This window comes from Podarcis pityusensis, assembly GCF_964106645.2.
Source record: "Podarcis pityusensis genome assembly, chromosome: 9".
NCBI classification, from domain to species: domain Eukaryota; kingdom Metazoa; phylum Chordata; class Lepidosauria; order Squamata; family Lacertidae; genus Podarcis; species Podarcis pityusensis.
The window spans coordinates 32,764,161-32,780,185 of record NC_138034.1 but is presented as its reverse complement, the minus strand read 5'-3'; positions in this window follow the sequence as shown (position 1 = coordinate 32,780,185).

Below are 16,025 nucleotides of genomic sequence, written 5' to 3'. Positions count from 1 at the left end.
CCCACAGTGCCACCCGTGTCCCTATTCTCCAAACAGATAAGCAAAAGTCACAAAGAAATGCTCCAGCCAGGGATGAATACTCAAGGAAGGTGTAAAGCAAGGTCAACGAGGAGCCTGGAGCACGGCCCGCAGTGAGAGGACGTGACTGGGTAGGGCGTGTGGTATGAGTAGAGTCTGAAAGACCAAAGAGTGAAGCTTAGGGGGCTGCATTTGACCCTGGGCTTGAGGTTCCCCACCCCTCCTGTCCTGCCAACAGTGGGCAACATTTCTTGCACCTTTCATCTGCCCCTTCTTACCTGACTGGTATATCAACAATATATTGGCAGTGCTATCCATTTTAATTCTTTCTCACTCTTGAGAGGCCCTTCAAATGCACTGACAAGTCTGAGAAGTGTCTCGTTTAACTTACTGCTTCACCATATTTATGGCAGCTAAGGCACTTGTCCAATTTAACTGATTAAGGAAGTTTTATAGAAGCTGAATGATAGGAAAACAGAATTGTGTGAACAATGTCCATAAATACAGCCAGAACTGTCAGGTCTATCAGTGTTTGTTAAATAAAAGCCAGCATTCCTAGGAGATGTCTATATATATTCCATTCAAGATGCTACTCAGCGGATATTCATTCATATTTATAACACTTAAACTGGGAGGACACAATCCTCTGAGAAATTATTTGGCACAATTCCAACTGAAAGGGATAAGAGGTGTGCAAGGGCACTGGAGAAGCTTCCATTCATCTCCATGGGGCATGTGCAAATAAAATAATACTGAATTTCTTACAGCCCTATCCTATGCATGTTTACTGAGAAGGAAGGTCCTCTGTGTTCAAGGGGATTTAATTCTAAGCAAATGTGCACAGGATTGCAATGTTAAGATTCTTATTTTCCATAAATTCCTTTCTAACTTCAAAGCTCAGATACAGACATTTTTTCCTGAGCCTTATAGAATATATTAATTATTTGACAGAAATGGGGGCTATTAAATGGCTGTAAGCTTCATAGAAAAAGAAAGGGAAAATGACTGAGATAACATAAATATTTTACATGTATCATATGAATATTTGAAATATTACAAATGATTTATAATAGAGGCTTATCTCCCCATGTGCTCAAAAGCAGCCATGCAATAAAAAAATATCCCAGGAAGCCATTTAAGATACAGATAACAATGAATTTTCTTAAGTCTATTCTGGTTCAAAAGTATGTAGTGCTATATAGTTCTTCTACCATGAATGTAGAATTTGAATTACCCATACAAAGGGGAAAGACTCAAGGTCAATCTGAATAAATTGGGCAAACTGCTCCAGTAATGCAGCCAAATCAGGACTTTGGAGCAGAAGTTTGGGCCCCATTCAATAGGGCCCCAGACACAGCAGAGTTAACTCACCACATTTTGCACACATTACTATATAAAAGGGAACATAAAACCATTCGGACCATGGTCTAAAATTACCTAAGCAAACTAGTTACAGGTAGGTAGCCGTGTTGGTCTGCTGTAGTCAAAACAAAATAAAAAAATTCCTTCCAGTAGCACCTTAGAGACCAACTAAGTTTGTTATTGGTATGAGCTTTCGTGTGCATGCGAAGGAATTTTTTTTACTAAGCAAACTACTGAGCCATTTAATTGTTTTCTAAGAAACTATCAACCTAACCACCTTAAACTTGTTTTGAAAAGCATGTCAAACTGGTCTGACTTTTCCCTCTGGATTCGGGAAAGTGCTGATAATTGTGTTCAGGTACCTTGGATAGCTACTATCCCCTGGATTCTTGAAAATTAAAACCAAGTAAGCTGCATGGACTCTTGGCCCATTTCCAGAACCAAATATTTTTTAAACCTTTAAAGCCCTATACTGCTTGGGACCAGGTTACCTGAAGAAATGGCCTTCTCCTGAGTGAATCTACTAGGACTCTAACATCCTATTCAGAGGCCATGCAATAAGAGAGTCGCTACCAGAAAGATCAACTTTTCAGTAGTGGCACCCTGGTTATGCAAGAGAACTAGTGTTCCCAGAGAGCTTCACCTGGTGCCATCATCTTGTGGCTTTTCCAGCACCTTGTGAAGACCATTCTGTTCATCCAGACATTTTCCATGTAATCTGGTCCTCACAGTTCTGAAAACATTGTTTTAACTTTGGGGTTATGGTAAGTTTTGTTGGCTTGTTGCATTTATGTTGCTTTTGATTTTATGGCTTTATGTTTTTTATCTTGCATTTAAATAGTTTTTTATACAGTACTTCATTATTGTAGGTGGCAAAGAAAACTTTATGTTATTGGGTAGCATATTGATGTGTACGTGTGTGTGTGTGTGTGTGTGTGTAAATAAATAAATAGCTAGCTAGCTAGCCTTACTATTGTTTCAATAGACAATATATCTTGAAGAATCTCATTGACTTTTTTGACCAGAGAAAATGTACATCCAGGCTTGGAGAAATATCAATGAAGTATATATTAAAAAATCATTTTTGTGGTCATCCTAAACAGGAAAAAAATCTCTTACCTAGCTCGGTATTATCAACACTGTTATGAACACTTCTGCCCAAGGTATGAGAGCACAATAAGAGTTATGAAGCAGCCAACAAGAGAGAGACTCTCATTCTTCCCAGGTAGCTGCAAACAGTTGTATATCAACTCCCCCTCACTTTGAGAATGACAGGAATGCAGGGAGCATGCTAGAGAGAAACCAACTCTCTCAGGAAACACAGGCAGTTTCGGAAGGCGGAAGGGAAAGCAGTTCCCCACCGGAAGGGGAGTTAATTAACCGAAGGAGCAGACGTATGGGAAAGGTCTTAGATAGACAACAAAGCCGGAAACGGAAGGGTCATAGATTCAGGATATTCTGCCGGACCCGGAAGCACTCCTCAGAAGGGTCAACTATTCATAAGCATCAGACAGGCGGTTAGGCATCCGTGGCTAATTGTTTGTATTGCAATAAATTTTCCAGCTAATTATGATTTGTTTGCAGTGTTATCAAAACAGCAGCCTGGGCTCCTGACAAACACTAAGAAGTTTTACAGGGTTTCAGGAAGGAGACAATCCCAGGCCTACCTGGAGATGCCAGGTATTAATAAAATGATCAAACTGCTCAGTACCAGCTAATAATATTGTGACAATATTCTGCACTAACTGCAATTTCCAGACCTGTCTTATTGCAGTCTGCAATAGTTTAAATGGGAGATTTCTAGAGCAGGAGTAATTGCAGCCCAGTTGTTTCCAGTTAAGGTCACAACTTAAGCTGATAAGGGATGTGTGGAGCCACATTAAGCCTCTAAAGAGAGTGCTGGATCAACAAGTACCCCCAGGCTGCACACCTGATCTCTTAGGCATCATTCTACCAATCCATAGAACCTCCGCCATGTCTGAATTGAGTCTTAGTCTATCACTGTCCCCAAGCAGTAAAAGAGTGTTACTGGTGGTTATCTATATTCTCAAGAGAAAGGAAGGGGAAAATAAATCATTGGATGAGATGGCAGAATGGCCAACTGGAGCACTTGATTAGTACATCACCTGTTGTACACTATTTGTGTTTCAAACTGTTCCCCTCGCTGGAATGCCAAATTTTACAAAAGCATTTTTGAACAAAAGGAACAATAGTGTAAAGGTTAATACACCCTTCTGGCTTGGCAGAAAAGCAACCAATATTAGAACAGGATCTCTCAGACAATGCATGTATTTATCTAAAGCAATGGCTCATGTGGCAAACAAAGCAATCATGTAGGGTTTAGAGTAGATTCATGCCAATATGGGGAAAAGCAGCTCAAAGCAGTTGACCTTTCGGTTGTTGATATCCTACAGTCCATGCTCAGGGGGAAGAGTATTATTGGAGCATTTTATTGAGCACAAGAAAAGGAGAAAAGAGGAACATGTACAAAAAGGGAAGAAGATTTCAGAGTGGAAAGTTAATCTAAAGTTCCAATCAGAACGCTGTTCAAGGAGAACAACAGAAACAGCAGGTCAATGGTTCATGGACTATCACTTCATGCTGCAGGTCGAGGATTGCAAAACAAAATACTCTTTTTGGGGGGAGTGTGAATGTAATACACATTAGATAGCTGAGATTATCAGGAAAAGACTAGGCTAAATGACATCTCTCTGACATCTACCATTCTATATGCAAATAGGAAGAGAGGAAGCTGCCTTATATCAAGTCAGACCATTAGGTTATCTAACTCAGTACTGTCCACACTGACTGGCAATGGCTCTCCAGGGTTTCAGACAGGAGACTCTCTCATCCCTATCAGAGACTAAACCTTAAAGGTGAGTATTCAATTACATAGGCCCCAGCTAAAACAGGAAATGGCACAGCTACTACTAGGCTCATAACTCCCTCACATCCTTAATTTTCTGCCTAAAGGTTTGTTAAAATAAACATTAGCCCACCCCCCACCCCAAGCTGATTGCCCCATTTGCCAGCAGTGGAGCCTGCAGATTTTGGGTGCCAATGAAAGCCAACAGGTGGACTACCACAAAGAGGGAGTGGTTGATGGAGGAGATGGAGGACCTTGGTTCTGGGGTTCACAGAGAGTGATAGCTTATTATTTCAACACCATCATCTATATCTTCAGTTCGTTTTGGAGAAAACTGTCAATGGAACATAACTAAGTTTCTACTTCATCTTTTGACATACAAAATACCTGGTTTTATCCCTTAAAGTCTATGAAATTAGTTCAATTCCAGCATTTCATCTTGTCTACATTTACAGTGGTGCCTCGCAAGACGAAATTAATTCGTTCCGCAAGTTTTTTTTTCTTGCGAGTTTTTCGTCTTGCGAAGCACGGTTTCCCATAGGAATGCATTGAAAATCAATTAATGCGTTCCTAGGGAAACCGCATTCAGACCAGGTCCGGGGACAGTCTGTCCCCCGACCTCTTCTGAAGGCGGGGGTGGGGGACAAGGGCTTTTCTTCCCACCCCCAGCCTTCAGAATGCTGTTCTGAAGGCTGGTGGTGGGAAGAAAAGCCCTTCTTCCCACCTCCCGCCCCGCAAGCTCCGGGGACAGGAGGGCTTTGCTGCCGACCGCCAGCATTTTAAAAGCCCCTGCTGTCCCGGGGCGATTTTAAAATGCTGGCGGGCGGGAGCGAAGTCTCTGCTGTCCCGGGGAGATTTTAAAATGCTGGCGGGCTCCTGCCATAGGCGCGCGTCACCTCTCCAGCCGGGGGAGGGTCGCAGGGGGCTGCTTTAGCCCCACGCGCGCTCTCCCAGCTGGAGAGGTGACGCGCGCCTATGGAGGCTCCTGCCATAGGCGCGCGTCACCTCTCCAGCCGGGAGAGGGTCGCGGGGGGCTGCTTTAGCCCTGCGCGCACTCTCCCGGCTGGAGAGGTGACACGCGGCTATAGAGGCTCCTGCCATAGGCGCGCGTCACCTCTCCAGCCGGGAGAGGGTCGCAGGGGGCTGCTTTAGCCCCGCGCGCGCTCTCCCAGCTAGAGAGGTGACGCGCGCCTATGGAGGCTCCTGCCATAGGCGCGCGTCACCTCTCCAGCCGGGGGAGGGTCGCAGGGGGCTGCTTTAGCCCCGCGCGCGCTCTCCCAGCTGGAGAGGTGACGCACGCCTATGGAGGCTCCTGCCATAGGCGCACGTCACCTCTCCAGCCGGGGGAGGGTCGCAGGGGGCTGCTTTAGCCCCACGCGCGCTCTCCCAGCTGGAGAGGTGACGCGCGCCTATGGAGGCTCCTGCCATAGGCGCGCGTCACCTCTCCAGCCGGGAGAGGGTCGCGGGGGGCTGCTTTAGCCCTGCGCGCACTCTCCCGGCTGGAGAGGTGACACGCGGCTATAGAGGCTCCTGCCATAGGCGCGCGTCACCTCTCCAGCCGGGAGAGGGTCGCAGGGGGCTGCTTTAGCCCCGCGCGCGCTCTCCCAGCTAGAGAGGTGACGCGCGCCTATGGAGGCTCCTGCCATAGGCGCGCGTCACCTCTCCAGCCGGGGGAGGGTCGCAGGGGGCTGCTTTAGCCCCGCGCGCGCTCTCCCAGCTGGAGAGGTGACGCACGCCTATGGAGGCTCCTGCCATAGGCGCACGTCACCTCTCCAGCCGGGAGAGGGTCGCAGGGGGCTGCTTCTCTGCTGTCCCGGGGAGATTTTAAAATGCTGGCGGGCGGGAGCGAACGCTTCGCTCCCGCCGCCAGCATTTTAAGATCGCCAGGGGCAGCGAAGACTTCTCTGCTGTCCCGGGGAGATTTTAAAATGCTGGGGGTCGGCAGCGAACGCTTCGCTCCCGCCCGCCAGCATTTTAAGATCGCCCGGGGCAGCGGAGAAGTCTCCGCTGTCCCGGGAAGGCAGGCGGGGAGGAGCAAAGACTTTTGCCCCCCGCCGGCCTTCAGAAGAGGTCCAGGACCTCTTCTGAAGGCCGGCTGTGGGCGAAAGTCTTTGCTCCCGACCGCTAGCAATTTAAAACAGGTCCCCGGAGATTTCCCTATGGGCTTTCGTCTTGCGAAGCAAGCCCATAGGGAAATTCGTCTTGCGAAGCGCCTCCAAAACAGAAAACCCTTTCGTCTTGCGGGTTTTCCGTCTTGCGAGGCATTCGTCTTGCGGGGTACCACTGTACTGAATAATTGAAGCAATAGCTCTGAAGGGCGAATTGACCCCTTTGTCAAAATAACTGCCTATAATCCCAAGATAATGCCGAGATGAACATGTGTGCTGAAATATCTCTGGTTGGAATCACTCAGATGTTCAACTTGACTGGCTCATGTTTCATACATGTTTGTGACACAATTCATATCTAAGTAAGCAAGCCTAGGATCACACCCTCAAAATGGCAGCATCGTTCATTATTTTTCTGCTAGGGGCATAAAATAATTGATAGGACGTACGTTCTGAGCATCGCCAGTACTGTTTCCCAAAGCATGGCATGCAACCTGGGGAAAGCAGAGAGAATGCATTGGGAAGGGATATGGTGGAGGTATAGAAGTAATGCCACTCAGTCCTGTTATTGAGTATGCTGGAACCATAAGTTGTCATGAATGCTTTTATTCTCCTGAGAAAGGGAGCTCAAATTAAAGCATAAATCTGATCCCTTTGAATAGTGTGGGAGCATCTTTTACAAATAACAGCACTTTTGAGAGAGGAATGTTGTTAGAGGCCAAAAACCATTTTCTACTCTTACTTAAATGTTTCATGTTTACAGGGAGCATGTATTGATTTTGCAGTAAGTGTCAGGAGCCAGTGCCTCTTGGAACAAATCCTCCACCACCTGATCTTTTCTTTTTGTCTTGCCATTTAATAAAAGATACATTTTTATGAGGATCTGATATAAATAGGAATGCTGTAAAAATACTAGTCAGTTAGCATTTAAAGGTGAACCTGCCTAATGCACACTTTTGAAAGCAACACATGAACTGAAGCATTAAAATTTTTGCATTGCTCCAAATTTTGCAATGCAACATGTACAAACATGTCTATACTGCTGTAAAGTGTACACATAAATGCATATGTTAGTAAAAAATAAAATAGAAAAATGCATGATATTTGCAAAAAAGTGTATACTAGGCAAAATTGCATACAAACATGTATATTCATAAAATACTGAATAATTTTCATAATGGCTTTCTTTAAAAAAGAAAATGACAACCCTGCAAACTGATGTGAAAATGTGGAGAACTCAATTTGAAAATGATTGGAAAAATAAAGAAACTGACAGATTACCCATCCCTAGATATGAATATTGCAAAGTAGCTAATTTGATCCTGGCTTGGCACTCAGCCATAGGTCTGTTCCTTTTCATGTCATTCCATCCCATTATGTCCCATTGTGTGCCGTTCCATCTTGTTATATGCATTTTATATACATTCTGTGCCACTTTTATATAAAACAAACACCTTTGCAATGTGTTCACCAGTAGAATAGGCATTTTGTAGTCATCTTTTATGTAAACATGCATATTTGTATGCCTATTTTTTTTGCATGGCAAAATCCAGAAGTGTTGTAACCCAACTAGGAGTTGCTTCCTGATCCACAAGCAAGTTCGGGAGCGCTAGACCAGGTTAGTCAATTGCAAAAAGCAGACCAAATGAATTCATCCCCCAGCCATAATATCAAAGAAATAAAGTTCTGCCCTCCATTTTGTTTACTTCTTTCCCATATGGCATACCATTTCCCTCCTGTCAGCTGTTTTTCCAACTGTCTGGTTGCAGCCATGGTGGGCTGTCTGAGGTTTCTGACAGCTAAATTCTGATAAGATGGGGGGTGGATAGATGTGCAAATTAAGACAATTGCCTGTTCTGTATGAAGTAGAACTCCTCCAATGAAGCTGATGTGTTGCTTGGAGATGCTTCCCAATTCAAAGCTGGCTTCAGTAATGGTGAGCACTGTAATAATTTTTGGCTGGACTACTGTGGTGCATTCTACTTGGGGATGCCTAGAAGACAGCCCCAAGGCTGACCTTTGTCACGTTGCATGGGGCAGTGATAATAAGTCATATTATATGGTTCCTTAGAACACTGAGTTGGCTGTCTGTTAGTTACTAAGCCCAATTCAAGATGTTTCTACTAGTGTATGAGGCCCTATACAATTTATGGCCCAAGGACTTGAAGGAGTGTCTCCCCTGATACCTCATGCATTAAGATCTGTCAGGGAGGCCTGGCTCATGCTGGTCAAAGCCAGTTGGGCAATAGCACAAAGCAGGGCCTTCTCAGCGGTGGGCCCCTTGCTATGGAATGCCCTCTTGACTGAGATTTCACTATTCCCCACACTGCTGACACTTAGGCATCAACAGAGAGTGCTTATTGTCTGCTACATTGCATATTAAAGGCTGTTATGATTTTGTTGATAATTTGAATTGCTGTTTTATTATATTGGTTTTGTTGTTGTTAGGTGTCTCGTGTCCTGGCAGGTGAAAGACCAAGATAGAACAATAAACAAACAAGTAATGAGTCCAATTTTCAGGGCTACATCAAAATTTTGTAACTTTAAAACTGTTAAGTGAATACTAGAGGGTCTTTTATAAAACTGTGTTCCGGTAGTGTTGCAACAACTGCTATCCATTCCATCCTTAAATGTGTAGCATAATCCATTATTAGAAAGAATGAGCATTTCTTATCCAGGAATCAAGGAACAGTCTTAGTATCCTAAGAACGATGTGATGCACCATCATCACATCAAAGAGGAAAAGCAGCTAAGAAAAATATATTGCATGTGGCTGTCAGATTTGTGATCCCCCTAACCTGACCGGTTTTATTACTTTAGAGAAGATGAGAAACTGCTTTGAATGGCAAAATGAATGTGGTGATACTCTGACTGTGGATGCGCATTTTCCTCCTCCCCCCAAAATTGAAACTGACTTTTTATTCTGTGCAGCGCTAACCACAGAGAATTATTGTTCACTTGAGATACAATTCAGACTTCAAATATAGATGCCTTGTGCTTCCGGGAAGAAGCTGTAAACATTTTATGCGCAACGAAGAAAAAGTGACAATGCTTGGGGATTGGCTTGCAACATCAAAATCAATAAGCGCCGTGAAGAGGGAAAGTGAGAAAAGCTTTCAAAAATGCCATGATTGAGCTGATCAGAGCTATCCCATATTGCAGGCTTTGGGGGTAAGCCATTCATGTTCTGTTTTACATAAAGGCCTGGAATGGAAAAATAAATTTGGTAAAAACACACACTAAAACCAGATGTTCTCATTTGATGGCCACTAAGATTAAGAGCACCAAGCCATTAGAACTATATATTCAAACATAGAAATGTAGCAATAGATATTTTTTCATCTGCTTAATTTATGGTCGTCAAACAGCTATTAAATTTGCAGGAAGAGAAAGATGGCCATCCTGTGCTCTGAATGGTCAATGGTCTTTAAAACCTTGCTGCATTGGTGTGTAAAGGTTTGAAAGCACACCAGTGTGAGTATATAAATAGGTACCACTGTGGCGGGAAGGTAAATGGCGTTTCCGTGCACTCTGGCACTCGTCATGGTGTCCCGTCCACCAGAAGCGGCTTAGTCATGCTGGCCACATGACCCGGAAAGCTGTCTGTGGACAAACGCCAGCTCCCTCGGCCTGAAAAGCGAGATGAGTACCACTATCCCACAGTCGCCTTTGACTGGACTTAACTGCCCAGGGGTCCTTTGCCAGTGTGGTGTAGTGGTTGAGAGCGGTAGTCTTGTAATCTGGGGAACCGGGTTCGCATCTCCGCTCCTCCACATGCAGCTGCTGGGTGACCTTGGGCCAGTCACACTTCCTTGAAGTCTCTCAGCCCCACTCACCTCACAGAGTGTTTGTTGTGGGGGAGGAAGGGAAAGGAGAATGTTAGCCTCTTTGAGACTCCTTAAAGGGAGTGAAAGGCGGGATATCAAATCCAAACTCTTCTTCTTCTTCTCTTCTTTTACCTTTGTAAAGGTAAAAGGTGTGTAGAACAGGTACGGGAAACCTTTTCATTTATTTTTTTGCCTGAAAGCCATATTCCCTTCTGGTCAACCTTCCAGTGTCTGGAGCCAGCCGCAAATTTTAGCATAGACTCACAAGTGGGGGAGTTCTGTCCGCCTCCCTCTTCCCAATTAACTTCCATCTCCTGTGCTTAGTGGTGAATGCAAGTGCAGAGGAAGAAAAAGAGCCTGGCTGGACACTAGCGGAAGATTGAGTGCACACGCACACCTGCAGCAAGGGCTGCCCTCTGTGACATCACCAGGGGCTGCCTCCAGATCTCAGGTTTGGGCCCTGAAATCTTGAGGTCTGGGTTGCTTCTGGCTTGGCAAGCCTAGTGAGGATAGATGCAAAAGTGGACACACAGCAACACTTGCTAATTTTAAGTAACCATTAGGCTCCCTTCTACACACTCGTACACCCCTCTCTATCCTCCATCCAGATAGGCAAAAGGCATATTCCAGTCATGCAAAAACACTGTTGAAAGAGGTGGTCTGAGAAGAGAGGGAGTGACTGAAGGATGTGAGAGTTTGTGCTACAAAGTACACGTAGCGCAGGAGAGATGCAATGCCCACTCTGAAATTTGCAGCCTACATTAAGGGTGGGAAAGAAGCACAACTGGAAAAGGTTGCATTAGAGATTGCTGTAAGTGCAGACCGTGCTAAGTAAGCCCACACTCTCTTATTGACAACAGAGTCATTATCTGAGTCATCATAGAAGGGAGTTTGGTTAGAGGTAGGAGCAAGCAAACAAAGCAAAAATCCTGGGCTTCGAGGAGAAAAGGAAATAAAGTGAGAGTGATAAAGGGGAGGATGGTTCAAACTGTGTGTGCTGTGTAGAGAAACATTATTCTCTTCTCAGGGGGTATGTTTACTTTGAACAAGCCTTCTTTTTTTACAGCTCTGCTAATGAATGTGAAGGTAGGGGAGAAGTGAATTACTATTCAGTGTGCACCTTTGAAAAGTGAGAAGGAGGTGCATTTACTGGTAATGCAAATCTGCAGCTACATGGGCTGTATTCAGACTGAAATCATTGTTTTAAAAATGATGAACAGAATCAATAGCTGCTGTTAATAGCCTCTATAACTACAAATCACGAGCTCTGAAGATATTCCAGAACTACAGTAATGGCGCTGATGGTAATTGCGGCAGCATTACTGATGACCATAGTGGAAGAAAATTCTCTACTCGTTCTATTGTAATGCAAAATTACACCTGCCATTGCGGTTCAGCTGAATTTAGCATTCCTTATGAAGGCATAATGGGTCTAAAAACCTTAAATATCAGAGCATAATATTATTGAAACAGAAACCTATGCAAAACGCCTCTCCTTCCCTGTAGTAAATGTCTCCACTTTCCATAAAATTAATCTATGTACTGGCTTTTCTCCACACAGCTAGAACTTATGGTTCTGTTCAAGTGCTGCTGTGATGTAAACCATAATAATAATAATAATAATAATAATAATAATAATAATTGTTTTATTATTTATACCCCGCCCATCTGGCTGGGTTTCTCCAGCCACTCTGGTTGGCTTACAACATATCTAAAAACATAATAAAAACATCACTCCTTTAAAAAGTCCCTAAATAGGGCTGCCTTCAGATGTCTTCTAAAAGTCAGAGAGTTGTTTATTTCTTTGACATCTGAAGGGAGGGTGTTCCACAGGAAGGGTGCCACTACCGAGAAATATCTCTGTCTGATTCCCTATAACTTCATTTTCACAGTGAGGGAACCAGCAGAAGACCCTCAGAGGAAGACCTCAGGCTGACCGATGGTGGGTGGAGAAGTTCCTTCAGGTATACTGAGCAAAGGCCATTTAGGACTTTAAAGGTCAGCACCAGCACTTTGAACTGTGCTTGGAAACGTACTGGGAGCCAGTGAAGATCCTTTACGACTGATGTTATATGGTTCGGGCAGCCACTCCCAGTCACCAGTCTAGCTGCCGCATTCTGGATTAGTTTCCAAGTCACTGTCAAAGGTAGCCCCACATAGAGTACATTGCAATAGTCCAAGGGGGAGATAACCAGGGCATGTAACACTCTGGCAAGACAATCTGTGATAGGGTCTCAGCCTGCGTACCAGATGGAGCTGGTAGATAGCTGTCCTGGACACAGAACTGACCTATGCTCGCATAACACAATAGTGACAGCATTCATAAAGATAAAATATACAATTAGAGCAGATTGCAGCAATAGCTCATGAGTTAAAATTGAGATATATACATACACCCATACAACCTCAGTTTGTATGGGCTACCACAGAAATTGATCCTGTGGTGCCCCAAAGGGAGACTTCAGCTTTTCCCTAGTAAAATATTTTATTCTAGAGGATGATCTGTGGCTACAAATCTGGGCACAGTATCTGGCTACCAGCCAGGTCGTCTTGTGATCTTTGCTTAAGAGGAGAGAATTAAGTTTAGACTTGTCTGGAAGATCTGCGAGCCTCTTCAGCAAAGGGTCAATGGTGTCTCTACGAATCTCAGCATAAAAAGAGCATCTAAAAAACATATGTTCGGGGCTTCCTATTACCCCTAATGGGCAGGTGCAAAGTCTCTGTGCGTATGGGACTCTTCCATAGGAGCCTTCCAGAACTGGTGAGGGCAAGGCTGAGCTTCTAGCAAGAGTGAAAGCCCTTCTGGATGTGAGGAAATAGAGATATGCAAAGCATTCTTACTTCTTTCACCACCATTGTGTCTGCACAGTGCCACTCAGCAGAGTTTCTCCAATCAGTGGGGAGTCTCCTTCAGTCATGATCCCACAAAATGCCTGAACAGTTGACACCCCACTACTGAATTTTTTGCTCATCATTTTGGAGGCCAAATTTCTCATCTCTGTTCCCATCTCAACTGTACTTACGGTAGGATTAACCTTTTTAGAAGCGCCCAGGAACTCTTCATTATGGTTTCTTGGATGATTCCAGTTGCAGCCTAGAGATAATATCTATGCAGAGGTGCAGCAAATAATGTGTGTTCTAGAACCTTCTCCTACCTCACTACAGTGGTACCTCAGGTTAAGTACTTAATTCGTTCCGGAGGTCCGTTCTTAACCTGAAACTGTTCTTAACCTGAAGCACCACTTTAGCTAATGGGGCCTCCTGCTGCTGCCACGCCACCGGAGCACAGTTTCTGTTCTCATCCTGAAGCAACGTTCTTAACCCGAGGTACTATTTCCGGGCTAGTGGAGTCTGTAACCTGAAGCGTATGTAACCCGAGGTACCACTGTAGTTTCTACTTGTCAGAAAATATCAGCCAACTCTATTCAATTTTTTGAAGAAGCTGGACCCAGAACACTCACCTCTCATTCAGCTTTGGAAAACTGAGGCCTTTTACACCTCCTTTCATTGTTGGAGCTATAAAACATGTGTACACAATGATTTTATGCAACATTAATATGATCCTCAGAAGTAGCTATAGAGAAAAACATGTGCAATTAACTTCAGTCACTCCTCACTGTATGAACATTTAAAACAAAATCCAACACAGTACTGAACTCAGCATGGGAGTTTGCACCAGCTCTGCTCACCATGAAGAACTTGACATATGGAACAATCATACAACAGTGCATAAATTATGCTATGATTGTGAAACTCTCTTCATACGTTTGAGGAGTCTGCTTATTTTCACAGTTGGTTAATTATTATTTGATTTGGAGTTCATACTCTTAATTTACTGGCTATATATGGAACTCTCATGTATCCCTTCAAAACAAACCCGTAACTGCTAGAGTTTCTGTCCTTTAGGAATATGTGATGAGCCTCTTCCCCTCTTCATACTTTAACAAGCTACCCACCAAACTCATCATCATTTGTTCATACCTCAGAAAACACAGCACGGAAAACAGAACAGTAAGGAAAGCTGTCTCATGGCTCCAAATGAGCCTATCCCTTTTCTCACCCTCTCACCATTAGGTAGAGTCTTGAAGAAAATAGGTATGGAATGAGCATTTGAAGGAATCAGGGGGAAGCTTGCTGGTTTGGGTGGTGGGCCCATGGACACAATTCAGTCTTATTTTGACATATGAATATATCTCTGGATGGCTGGATCATTAGATATTGTTTCTTGAAACTCAGGAACATATCCAGAAACCAGATCCTTTGTCCCTTATTCCTCATCTGATGCTATATCAACTTCCCCTTGCACCACCATTTTCAAATTTGTCTACTACACTGTCCTTTGTGACATTTTTATTATCTGAATATTCCTTATGTCCTGCAAGCAATGTACCACTTGCTTCATCACCTTTTCTGTTTCCAACTCTTTTATTTGCTTTCACAACGCATCCAAATTGGCTTCACGCCACTCCTGGACCTTTCCCTGTGGTAACTACCACAGAAATTTGCAACAAGCCCTGTGCCCAGAGCTACTTTGCCCTGGTGAATCATAAAATTACCTATGGCCAATTTTATCTCTGTTGCTACCCAGACATAAAGAGAGATTTTGCCTTACCTATTGCTTTTTAGGCAGACTATTCTACAGTTATGCAGGCCTAGCTAATTAGCAGGCACTTCCCTTCCAGCCTCTCCATGTTACATTTTACATTGTAAGTTTGGCCAAAGAAGTAAAAATAATTCAAGCTCTGTGTGCACCAGTGATTTAATCATCTAAGCATGATTTTGCTTCACACAGAATTATGCACAGGGGATCCCTTGCTTTGGAGGGAGCTGCAGCAAAATGCCCAAGTTGCTATACCCCTTCTCTGGGCAGTCCCGGTGGTCACTGAACATTGTTGTTGAGAGTTGTAGTTCAGCAACATCAGGATGGTTCCCCTGTTTTAGGACATACAGAAACCACATTTTTGTCCTGTCCCTTCTCCATCATCGCTTCCCCACTTCCCAGCAAAACTTCATTTTCTGAAAGACAATAAGGATTTGATGAACCTGCAGATCACACACAAATATGTTGTCCTTGGCTTTTTTCCTAGCTGATTATCAATCCATTGTCTGTAGTAAGTGCTGGAATCCTGATTACTATCTAAAGCTCTCTGTGGCTGTTGTTACATTCACAGCAGCGATCTGAGTCCGCTGTAAGATTGCCATCTGGAATCCTGGCAGGGACACCGGATTACAAACACCAGCTTTTCAGTCCTGAGTGTTACAGCAGACATGGCATGGTGCCTTCTATTAACCAAATAATCTCTCTTTTTCATCTAGTAATTTTTTTTTTATCCTTGCAATGTTAATGAGTTGGGATAAAGTGAATGTTGAACTTTGAAGGATCAAGTGTTCTACAACTTTTGGACTTTTTCATTCTTCTGCTCCCACCGCAGGTCAACATTTAAGAGCTGTTTTGGATTTGTCAATGTCATTACAAGGTGATTTCTATGCACTTTCTAATGGTATAAGGCAGGCATGGCCAAACTTGGCCCTCCATGTGTTTTGGGACTACAATTCCCATCATCCCTGACCACTGGTCCTCTTAGCTAGGGATGATAGGAGTTGTAGTCCCAAAACATCTGGAGGGCCAAGTTTGGCCATGAAGGGTATAAGGCAAGAATAAAGAATCTGTAGTCCTCTGGTTGCAGCTAAGGCCACCAATATTCAGGGAGGATGGGACCCCACCCCATCTGGAGGGCCATATATTCCTCACCCCTGGTATGATGTCTTCTTGAGAATCTTACCTATTTATGCATTAAATGAATAATAGTGACATTGATAGGTTAGTGCTGGTTCATATGTCTG